At 32.2% G+C, this 11,250-nt stretch overlaps 1 non-coding gene across 1 annotated transcript; it reads left to right on the forward strand.

Moving 5' to 3' along the window:
* The first annotated feature begins 2,125 nt into the window (after nucleotides 1-2,125).
* TRNAA-GGC (transfer RNA alanine (anticodon GGC)) lies at nucleotides 2,126-2,198 on the forward strand. The gene has a single exon. It is a non-coding gene; the product is annotated as a tRNA-Ala (tRNA).
* Nucleotides 2,199-11,250: the final 9,052 nt, after the last annotated feature.

An 11,250-nucleotide genomic window follows, 5' to 3' on the forward strand; every position in this document is an offset into this window, starting at 1 on the left:
ATAGAGTTAGTTTCACTATAGTGAAGTTGACCAGTATGGAGGGCTATCACAGTGCGCATACCATTATCTCAGCTGGCCCGACTTCATTGGCGTCCCCATTGGGTGTACCAGGTTATCTAACCTAACCTTACCTAATCCCGTGGCTTATTTTGACTACTTGTCAGACTTTTATTCATTTTGGGGCTCTGTTTAATGTTTAAGCTACAAAATAAATAATACGAATGATAACCCACGGGAATGAGATGAGGACAAATTTAGATAACCAGTCAAATAATAAAGAATCACTAAAAGTGATGTAACTCGTCGTATATTGTTCTAAATGCTGTTGCTGATATTTTAATAGTGCATTAATAAAATACTTGAAAAGTCATCGTCTAACATGACGTTTTTTTTCTACAATTAAATTCTTCATCACATCATAAGTTGTAATAATTAAGACTAGAATTTATGTGAAATATATATAAAATAGTAAAACAAGCATTTAATTTTAATGAAATATACCTAATAAAATTTGAAAAAAAATATACAATAAAATAACCAACAACTTCCAAATCATGATTAATTGGAGTGAAATTGTGCTTTTTACTAAAGAGCTGTTTGTATATAATACTTATTTTGTGCTTCGGACAAAATACGTTACTATTAGTAGCTAATAACAATAAGTACCTAAAATCTAAAACTTAGAAAAAAACGACTAAGAAATGTGAGCTTAAAGAGTTGAGATATAATTTTAAACGTTTGGTCAACTCTTTATACCCTTGGACACACCACGGTGGTATAATATTATAATATTATATATTGTTATCGTACATTGGTCGTATAACACATATATATAGGAACGAACAAACGACCCAAAATAATAATATTATGTATATATAGTGCACGCGGCGGCTGCACTAGGATTTGATTTTAAACTATATAATATATACACAACATTATAATACACCACACAAATTATATCTGATTCAAAAACGTGGCACAACCCCACTTTTCATTCGTGGATTATTGTCGGACTTAGGTGCGTATATTTTAATGTATTGTTGTACGTATAACAATCCAATTTCGAACGAGTGGTCTATATATTTATACAATACACACACAACATACATATATATATATATATATTATATATTGTCACGTTTAACGTATTATATAGGGAAAGGGGAGTGCAAAGAGTAGCTCAGCACCATATTATGTATATACATATATATATATGATTATAGAGATTTTTTATCTTCTCGTTTTTATTATTGTTATTATTATATTCATCGCTTGACATGATGTAAACATTGAATGCCTTTTTGATCTCTACACGATCTTACATAGATTTGGGACGACCATTTTTTTTTTAACCAGAAAAATAATTCCATTGGATCGGTTTTGTTCGCACTAGTTTATTCAAATGCAATTAATGTTTTATAGGCACCTAATTTATACTATGGTTCACAAAACGTGTACCGGAGTAGGTTTGAGTCTACTTTTTTTATGTAAGTCACCACCAAAAGGTTAATTATATTATCGTGCAGTGTAGAGTGGCATACACACAAATAACCGACTTTTTTTGGAAGGGGTTTGCTAAGTTTCGATAATATCAATTTAAAAACTTGGAGCATATCTCGCAAATATAGTCATCAACATACAAATACAAATTAGTATTTGTAATTTACAAAAATTATACCATTTTCGTTCAGTATAATATATTTTCTATTTATTAATGGCTAATGAATTCAGCTGATATAAAGATACTCATTGGTAGGTATTTATGGTACATTTTTTATAATCGATTTACATCACTCCTATCACATTTTCACTATTAACTTTCCTAAAAACTAAAATATTGTAAAAACCTAAGTATCATCACAAATAATGTTCTTACTTTTAAGTTAGCAGGTAATAGTCAATGGGTCAATTCACACTAACATTGAAATCAATGAAACTATTCGTGAACGTAATTATGTGCTATGTTATAATAACGACAGTACAACACAGTCAACACACAATATGTAAGTTGAAAAAAACTGTTTCGTTTTTATCACAGGGAAGTTTCAAGTCATAAGTAATAAAATAAGTATGTAAACATCCGTTAATTTGGGGATAATAGCGTCTTAGGTCTATGGCTCTATGCGGTCGGGTAGCTTAGTGGTAGAGCAATCGCCCGGCAAGCGAGAGACCTGGGTTCGATTCCCGGTCCGGCGGCTAGATTTTTGACGTTATTTCCCCGGGAGAAGTTAACAAGTATATTGGAAATAATTACATATGGTCACGCGCCATTACATAATCACAGTGATTATACATTTTGTACAACTATTTAGCACGTCTATTTGAATTCTATTTGCTGTATTCGCAAAAGTATTTATAATTAAGTACTTCAGCTGTATATTATAGCATGTTCAAAATGTTGACAATTTAAAAAAGGTCCCAAGTCAATTAATATAAAAAAAATGGTGAAAATCATTTCTACACTTTTATCCGACATCGCGTATAATTCCATAATCGGTTAATAATGAGTGAACTCTTAGAATTGCTTGAATAACATTTCACTTAAGTCACAACTTAGGAGTTAATTAAGAGTTGAGTGGTATACATGTGGTCACTCGGATTGGATCTGGTTGTAGCTAGAAAAATATTAATGGGGAACTTTTTTAAGAGTGGAAAAAAATAGGTGGTTGCTGTTTTAAGTAAGCACTTATAAAAAAGGGTATTCTTACACACAACGAAGAGAATACGAATTAACCGGTACTTCTTTGTTTCTTAAATCCAAAAAAGCAAATATACCCCTCCCCCAATACTAGGTCACCGAGTAATATTAACTTTGACCTACATAAAGGTAGCTAGGAGATGAGAGAAAAGTTGTACGTACGATGTGGAATCTATATAATATGTATATTGTATATCTTATTTATATTAATATACATATGTACAGTTGTATACAAGCTTAATAAACTTCTAATATTTAAAACTTTTTTACACATATATATTTGACATATATATATAATATACAAAAATAATTATTGAATAGGTATATTTTCAATCATTGATTTCTATAAAACAGAATATTATTAATTTTCAAACACAGTAGGTACTATAAAATTTATAAAACGACCTGTACTCTGAAATAATATATCTATAGCAGAATAATAATAGTTATTGTTTTAACTATTATACTTTTCTGATTCGATACCCTACAGAAAATGGCATACAACCCTTAAAAAAAAAAAATGATTATTTATTTATTATATTAAAAGATGAAAAATAAGTCCGTTTTTAACTTATCTTTATGATACGCGCATACTATAGGTGTTTAGGCGAAAACCAGGTTTAAAAATAATTTTTTTTTAAATTAACGTAACACAAGAAAACCGCGAGTTAAAAGAACGTCGATATGTTGTTGTTATTAATAATATATTTTTTTTCAAAAATTGTAAATGTGTCTGTTGCACCTGCGCTTACATATATTATTATTGATATAAATATGACGATGAAGCGCGAGTCAGCGAGTGTATTGTTTTTATTCGTTTGGAGGGTGTGTATATACGTGTACCTAATTCTGACGGTACGGAGTGCCTACGGAATCAAACCTTGTTTTGAATAATATAACATAAACATTATGATATACCTATACTTATATTATATTATGTACAATCGTTATTTTTTTCTTTTATCTGCTTTGAATAAAACAGTATGACAATAGTTACAATGGTCCATCAATACGCACATTATGCATATACATTACGTTTTTCTCACGGTGAGTTTAGCATCCATTGTGTAATGTTTTGTATATAAAAAAAACATATTATACATATACATCAATCATGTATATGTGTAGTGGTTCTCAGTCGTTTTCATTTAAATCAGATATACATGTTTGTAACATATATAATAAATATATATAGGTACATATTATACGCAAACTTATATACTACAGGTAAGTACATATATACTTTAATAAAAATTGTGCGTGTAAGTGTATACGCTTATATATATATCACATTTAACATATAGTGATCAAATAATATATTTTATATTGTTTTTGCGGAACGCATTTGTAATGAATAAATACCACGAGTAAATGCTGCTGCAGACAAAGCAGAAGCTTCAGTTTTAAAAAGCTGGATATAAGTGTGAAAAACCTAATGACTTTTAATGTATTTAAATAATATTAACGGTACGTAAAATATTGCGTGTGGTGGGTATAGAACAGGGATGGCGAACCTTTTGATAACTACGTGTCAAATCAAAATGTTTGGTTTGATTTTATTTACTTCACGTGTCAGAAACTTTGCAATTTTTTTTTTTTTTTTTATTAAAAAATTATTAATTAAACATTTACCTACGTTTTATTATTATTTATTTCATTTTTATTGGTAAAATTGTGAAAGAAAATGTTAGACGCCTTTACAAAAACTTCTTTTAAGTATTCTCCGTCAGAAAGTGGCTTACCATGCTGCGTAATGCAATGCGACATAGAAAAACTAGCGGCTAATAAATTATTATTTTGTTTAAACGCCACTTTAAATTTGTTTGATTGACTTCTAAAAAATTTTACTTTTTGAGAAATCAATTCTAATTTTTCTTCAGCCGATACAGAATATATGTTATTATGAACTGTCTCGAAATGTCTTTTAAAATTGAAACTACGGCTTACAAATATTTCGTTGCACAATAAGCAACATAGTACCTTATTATTGTTTTGAATTACACCAAAATCCACTGTCCACTGTTCGTGGAATAATCTCCCACTACCACTTTTTTCTGGATTCAGTTTAAATTTTTTGAACATCTTTATTCTATAAATTTAGAAACGGTATTAAACTGCCAACGGTTAAACGTGAATTATAGTGAGTAAGCCTAAAGCAATATTGAACAGGTTGGTTAAAATAGTCGTCGTGTAAGACATCCGAAACTATCTGTTGACGACTGTGGACTGTTCTGTTGTACCTACGTTTGTTATACGTAAACGCGATCAACGAATTTATGGATAATCTAATCGTTTCGTTTTCGAGCTTAGGGAATGGGAAGTACAGATTACAATATCTTATGATATATTCCAATAATAAGTTAAAAATAGTTTCAAATTATCAATAATTTTTTTGGAAAGTGAAGTAAAAATTATGAATAATATTTAAATTGGCGTGTCACTCCGTGACACGCGTGACAAAGGTTCGCCATCCCTAGTATAGAATATGATAATATCTCAATTGCACAAAGTAAACGAAAATGTCTTTGATGGTGTTATAATATAATAATATCCTAGGAGATATAATTGTGATAAAGCAATAACATTGACTTTGTATATTATAAAATTGCATACGTGTATCAGTCGCAGTATTATACAGGTACATTATTCTCATCAGAAAACTTAAAGCTCATCCACAATAATGTTGGTAAATTTGGTAAATTATATATAATATTTCTGTTATTTTCGATATCAACTATGCGAAGTTAAGTATCAGAGGCGGCGCAAGGGGGGGGAGCAATCGTGGCAGTTGCCCCGTGCCCCGCGATTTTAAAATTATAATTAAGGCCCCGTAGTTCTTAAATGATATTTTATACTGTTCAGAGATTAGTTAGTTTGGATAATATATAATGTGACTGTTATTTATTTTGCCCGGGGCCTCGCAAATCCTAGCGCCGTTCCTGTTAAGTATTATATAAACATGTTGTCAGCTGCTGTACGTAGGTGGTATTGGTGTAGATACAGCGTACACTATATAATGTATTATTATTATGTCGTACTTGTCGTAGTGATATTATGTCTTCCACGTTTGAACAGCGTCCATAAATGCCGTTTGATATGCGTGTTTGAATATTATTGTTGTTGTCATTATATAGGTTTAGGTACAAATATAATATTTAATCTGTCGGACCCTTTTCATCGGTTCTTCATAATATACGACGGTAAACACGATACACACCCAAACACGATGACGATGCGTGCAGAAGCAACAAAAATTTAAACGCGAATATATTATATCACAGGCAATGAACTTTAATAATTCATTCTAGCGATCGCAACGAATAATAGAATATATTACATATAAAATATAGCCTTAACTTCAAAAAATGCATAAATTGTAATCTTATATAATTGTGTACAGAGAACTTTGTCCAAGTCACGAATTAGCCTAATACCTATTAGATATTAGTGTTCATAAGGACATTCGCAATACACGTGACACGGCTAAGGATTCTACATGATTTATAAGGAAGTTCAAAAGACAGCAGATAGAGAATTTTACCATAGCCATTGACACCTGAGCACTTTCACGCCACTCATATCAACACTATTTGTACACTTTATAATTACTTTCTTTAAATCAATAGAATTAAAACATTCATTTTGTTCACTGTTGGAAATGGTTTGTCAATCATTATTAAAAAACTACTAACCGGATCGCTGGCAGCTCGCATATAACAATTATCATTAAGATTTAGTAATGTAATATACTTATCGTATGTACGTGGCTCACAATTTTATGTATGAGCGTAAACTGACATCATAAGCCATTATAGCAGTAACTTCAGTTTTGTCAAAATAGAGTCTTTGGTATCTATATCGATGGATATTTAACTCTCCATCGATTCCACTAATAAAAATTAAGAGTTTTCTTTAAAATATGCACATAAATAGAAAATAAAATACCAAAGAAGGTGGTATGGGGGTATACATTAAGATCAGAAGCAAATAGGCTAAATCTATGTCCAAATATTAGAAGAAAAAGCAGTAAGTGATCCGGAGTTAGCTATTTTTTTTCTAGTAATTATTGTATTCACAGAGCAGTATCTCCAAAGCAATTTAAATCTTAGGCTTAAATTTAAGTATCGAAATAGAATTTATATTTATATTATGTTATAGCCTACAGGTAACTTATTAATAAGGAATAATAGTAACTACATTTATACAAAAAAAATTATATATTGAATGCTTTATGTGTTGTACTCAACAAGTTATTACTTTAAATTTTAGATATTTAAATTAAATGTCAGGATGCATTTAAAATATGTAGTTTACAAATCATTACAAAAATATAAAAATTTATGTAATAATATATAAGTATAGCGCGGAAATCGGTTAATGGTCGATTGGAGAGCGTTCCAGAAAAGCAATAACAAATTGGTTTTTTAAATTTTATTGATGACGGGCGTTATATAAATGCTATAATCGCACACGTGTGACTCCATAACTCGGACCATGTGGCCTACGTCCCCATTATTGGAGTTTGCCGGTCGCGTAATGACATTGTTAAGCGTGTGCAAAGGGGTGGGAAGGTGGAATAATAAGAACAGATCTCGGGGGAGGAGATTTCGGCTAGCAAAAAATCCGCTCCCGTCTTCACGCACCCGAACCACGTTGCCCGGGTGTACATAATATTATAATTTATACAGCGTCGCTGTACTACACGTGTAACGCGTATTGTAATACATATATTATACATACAGGGTGTTTCATAAGGAAATTATGATTTTTGAAATATACATTAGTTTAAATTTTTACGCGGTTCATATTATATTTTCCATTAATTATTGTTCTTTAGGTGCCATTATGGAGTTGTACGTATAAAGTCGAGCAATATTATTATTGTCAGAGGATTACTGATCAGGCATGACAAATTAGATAGGTATCATCACAGTATTACTAGTTTTGCTCAGTGTGATGCGCATCTCCTTCACCTCCGGCCGATGTCGTAGTTCTCCACTTCTCATTGGTTGATTTTATTCTATGTTATATATGTATGTATATGATTGACAGCCAATAAGAAATGAAGAACTACGATAAAGGTGAAGTAAAGAGCGGAGAATGCGTATCAAAAAACTGTGATGATACCTATCTAATTTTTCATGGGATTAGGTGAATATATAAATGGGTAGTACCATTGTTGGGGAGACAAGACTAGTAAGACTGCTTAAAACTGATGAGATGGGTAAGTTATCTTTAAATATATATCATGATAAAGACGTTTCTAGGATTTCTGAGTAATCTCAGACTTCTGTAGCATCTCTCCTCCACACTACTTCTCAAAAAACACATCAATAAATTTAATTTGGAGTCATATTTTATGACTACGGTAGTACGGTGAACGCATTGTATTAATAATATGCTCGATATGTGTCGCGTTTTTCACTTCTTACCCTCAACTCACAATAACACGAAATAATAATGATATGACATGTAACGATATACCTAATATAACATAATTATAATCACCCAAAAAAGTGTCATTACTGCTGAATGGATTCTTTTTATCATGAATTCTTGATAACCTGTTCTTACTGTCCAGTGTCCACGCTCATACTATACACTTATTGGAAAAAATCGTTTACCGTTTACGGATCGTGCATGTAATAATATAATCCTATTTAAAAATAATGATTAAATAAATATTATGCCCTCATCTTCTTTTAAAACAAAATCGTGAATATATGCTCGAAATTAGATATAAACGCTTTCTTCCACACCCTGTATACAGTTTATTATACGCACTATACCGTCAGTGTCGGTGACCGCACCAGCAGCAACACAAGCAGCAGCAGACCGTGTAAAACGAGCGGGTGAAACGATTTATCATCAACCACTATATATAAAATATAATACATTATATAATATGTACATATTATATATTATATATGTACGGAATATACTCTCTCTCTCTCTCTATATATATAATGTATTATATAATATAAAACAGTGGTTGTGTATCATGCATATACTGCGCGTCTGCTACAAGTATGACGACGGAACGGTCCTCGGGGAGTTTGCGGGCGTAACGGGGGATGACGACGATCACGAGGCGCGTCCGCGTGCGCTCCGGGTCGAGTTCAAAACAAAAACCGAAATAAAAAACCAAAAAAAGGGGTCATTTTCCTCCCCATCTCACATTCATGCCACCCACCAACGCTGCCACCGTTTAGTCGTCGACACCCTGCGCGTATCCACACCGTATTATAATGGCGTTTATTACCTATTTATATACACTTCTGCCATCGTATAACAATATAATATATTATGTGTACAATAATTATGAGTATTGAACGCTCGTGGATGTGTTATATCATATTATTATAGCCTATTAATTGTCGGGCGAGCGGCGTGAGTGTCGGCGAATTGTTGAGAAAAAAAAAGCCCCCTTGAGGATTTACAAATTTCTTCAAATCTGTCTGACCTTTAAAATATGCATTTAAACGCGTACGTCACATAAGCTCCTGCGTTAATTTAACTTAATTATCAAACTATTTGAATTTGATTTTTCTAACCTGTAGATTACCGTATACATACTATATATATATATGAATTCGTACGTACAGCGATCCTGCAGGATTTGAAAGACCAAACGGGCTAAGATATTTCGAAAACCCTCCAGGGGGCAGGCGTAACTTCAACTCCCATTGAACTGCATACTGACACTGAAAATATGAAATCGCATATAGATCTGGACTTTAATCACCTATATAGGCTATTATATAATAATATAATAGTCTACTGCAGCAAGTCGTCTCCGCCTCGTCTGGTCCGTTGCACGCCTGCACGCGTGCCGTTCGCCACCCTCCGTCGTCGCTGCCGCCGCCGGAACGAACCGACAAAAATAATACGAAAACATTGCACACATCGTTCGCGCGTGTTATAATATAATGTTATGCGATTACGTCACACACGATATCAGTCAGCATACTCGCGTGCCAACTTACCACGGTACCGTTTTTGGTACCGATTTGTCTCTACGCATCGTTACATATTATTATTATTTTGTTTATTATACAACGAAATACGCAGGCCCGACAGGGTGGCGACTAATCGATCGACGTTTCGGATCGATTCGCGGGTTTGTTTTATAATCACCGTGATAAGCGAGCGCGTGCCGCACGGACAGAGGATCGATCATTTTGTTAGGCGTATATGATCACGCGTAGATCACGCGCACGAGGGTTGCACATATTTTTTTGTTTAATATACGTTTCGTATTTACCGAGACTGATCTATAATGTATTATGACTTTTATACGTATACAATAAAGTATAATATGAACCATAATAATCATACAACAGCGCTGCTATAGTGCTCGTTTTGACGTGTCGTTACGTTCGTTTTACGTAAAAATATTAATATTTCCGGCTGACGCGAGGTACGCAGTATTTGTTTTCACATTATCTGTCGATTAGATGTGTCTTAGATTGCGTCTTCTTTACACGCAAGTGTATTAATTAAACAAAACAAACGCCTTTATCAACCGTTCGATGTTATAATATACGCAAATGTTCGTACACTAGTATGTCCAGTAAAATATGAAATCGAAATTTAAGGTATTCGACCAGCTCATGTCTAATGGAGTTATATTATATACTTCTATATACAAAATTTTATGAAGACAGATATGATTTAAAAAAAAAAATAATGTGAAAATGCACCTATAGTCTTTAGAACTGCCGGCTAGATTAATTTAGATAAATCAGTCATCAGATCATACCGATTGCCGCCGACTTCTAACCAAAAGTCCAATACTGTTGCCAAGTGAGTGGAAGGACATACCCTTCATCCCTCTCGGGCTTTTCCCAGATTGAAGAAATAGCATGATATAAAAACGATAAAACTTTAACCGCTGTGTGCATCAAGGAAGAGGATGGTGAACTACTGTAATTCTGACATTTGAATATACCTACATTATTGTATATAATATACTTTTCGTGTATACACTATAGTACGTAAAAACATATAAAATTTCATACAAATAAAATAATAATATTTATGTAGTGTATTTATAAAGCTGTATAGGAATTTATAATTTATATTTATATTATTTATTATTCATAGATACCAACTACATTTTTTTAAGGTGTTGATCATAAGGCAACCTATGATGAAAAAAAATGATAGGTGCGGCTTATAGCTATAATTTATAAATTTAAAACAATAACAATTTGTATATTATTCTTATACTGTATAATCTTAAGTATGTTCTTTAATAATACACAATTTACTATGTGTTAATTTTTTTAACATATTTTCTAAGCACTATTTAGAGTGAAATGAAAATTCGGACTTTGATCCGACATGTGAAAAAATATCGTCTTTCAGATAAAAGAAAAATGATCATAATCCGACATATCAAAGAGGCGTGAGAGTTTTTCCCATAAAGTCATCATTATTGATATAAAATACCCTATCAATCCCCTCCTCCTTAATATATATCAGGCAGTAGATTAGTGGAAAAGTGTTGCATTCAAGGTAGGAAATAACTAAAATAATATACAATATTA

The sequence above is a fragment of the Diuraphis noxia genome, unplaced genomic scaffold, assembly GCF_037042655.1.
Source record: "Diuraphis noxia isolate RWA-SAM2 unplaced genomic scaffold, SU_Dnox_SAM2 contig0004, whole genome shotgun sequence".
NCBI classification, from domain to species: domain Eukaryota; kingdom Metazoa; phylum Arthropoda; class Insecta; order Hemiptera; family Aphididae; genus Diuraphis; species Diuraphis noxia.